We start from the raw sequence: 1988 nt of genomic DNA, 5'->3' as shown, positions 1-1988 counted from the left end.
CTGTGTCCCTCAGCCCCCTACTTTACTCCTTCTACACCCACTTCTGTGTCCTCAGCACCCTACTGTACTCCCTGTACATACACTGCTGTGTCCCTCAGCTCGCTGTGGTACTCCCTGTACACACACGGCTGTGTCTTCAGCCCCCTACTGTACTCCCTGTACACACAGGGCTGTGTCCTCAGCCCCCTACTGTACTCCCTGTACACACATGGCTGTGTCCTCCGCTCCCTACTGTACTGCCTACATACACGGCTGTGTCCTCAGCCCCATACTGTACTCCCTGGACACACACGTCTGTGCTCTCAGCCCCCTACTGCACTCCCTGTACACACATGGCTGTGTCCTCAGCCCCCTACTGTACTCCCTGTACACGCACGGCTGTGGCCTCAGTCCTACTGTACTCCCTGTGCTCTGACAGCAGTTGCCTCAGCCCCCTACCGTATTCCTTGTACACATACGGCTGTGTCATCACCCCCGACTGTACTCCCTATGCAACAAAAGATGTGACCTCAGCCCCCTACTGTACTCCCTGTACACACACGGCCTGTCCCTCAGCTCGCTACTGTACTCCCTGTACACACACAGGGCTGTGTCCTCAGCCCCCTACTGTACTCCCTGTACACACATTGCTGTGTCCTCAGCCCCCTATTGTACTCCCTGTACACACACGGCTCTGTCCTCAGACCCCTACTGTACTCCGGTACACACACGGCTGTGTCCTCAGCCCCCTACTGTACTCCGGTACACACGTGGAGGTGTTGCCAAATTCCAAGCAATGCCAACTATAAGTTTGCTGATGACATCACCAAAGCAGGAGAGATATCAAACAACGATGAGTCTGAACACAGAAAGGAGATAGTGGGTTTGGTGGCATGGTGGAATGATAATCACCTCACTCTCAAATTCGGCAAAGGTAAAGAACTGATCATTGACTTTAGAATGAAAGGAGGGGAACAAGCCACTATCTCCATCAACGGTCGAGACAGTGCAGAGCGTCAAGTCCTCGGAGTGATGATAACTGGCAACCTACCCGGGACTTCTCACATAGGTGTCACAGACAAGATGGTTCAAAAACGTCTCTCCTTCCTCACTTGGCTCAGGATATTTAGCATGCACTACTTCTACAGATGCACTATTGTGAACATACTGTCCGGGTGCATAATGGCCTGGTACGGCAACACTCTGCCCAAGTCCGTCAGAAATTACAGAAGATTGTGTTCACAGCGCAGACTATGACGGACTCCAATCTCTCAACCATTGACTCGATTTACACGGCTCGTTGCCGTAGAAAGGCTGCCAACATCTGTCCAAGATTACTGAGGGAAGAGAGAGAGGAAATAACTAGGGCCTTAACAGATATCTTTGTAACATCCTTGAACACAACTGAGGTCCCAGAGGACTGGAAAGTTTCTAATCTCCTTGTTTAAGAAGGGTAGCATGAATAATCCGTTAATTATAGACCGGTGAGCCTGACGTCTGGGGTAGGGAAGCTGCGAAAGAAGATACTGAGGGATAGGTTCTATTCTCATTTGAATGAAAATGGTCTTATCAGTGATAGGCAACATGATTTAGTGCAGGGAAGGTCATGTCTTACCAACTTAATAGAATTATTTGAGGAAGTGACAAAGTTGATTGATGAGGGAGGGGCTGTAGATGTCATGTACATGGACGTCAGAAAGACTTTTGATAAGATTTCCCATGGTCGGGTAATGGAGAAAGTGAAGTCACATGGTGTCCAGGGTGTGCTAGCTACATGGATAAAGAATTTAATTGGCAAGAGGGGACAGAGCGTAATTGGGGAAGGTAGTTTCTCAAAATGGAGAACTGTGACCAGTGGTGCTCCATTTAAGATGTTTCGAGAAATATACATGAATGGGCAGGGAGCATAGGGATACAGACCTTTAGGTTGAGATGGAGGATTTGGATCGTCGCAGGCTTGGACCGCCGAATGGCCTGTTCCTGTACTGCAATGTTCTTTGTTCTAACAT

Source organism: Hemiscyllium ocellatum, unplaced genomic scaffold (genome assembly GCF_020745735.1).
Source record: "Hemiscyllium ocellatum isolate sHemOce1 unplaced genomic scaffold, sHemOce1.pat.X.cur. scaffold_89_pat_ctg1, whole genome shotgun sequence".
NCBI lineage: Eukaryota > Metazoa > Chordata > Chondrichthyes > Orectolobiformes > Hemiscylliidae > Hemiscyllium > Hemiscyllium ocellatum.
Note: the sequence above shows the minus strand (reverse complement) of the source record.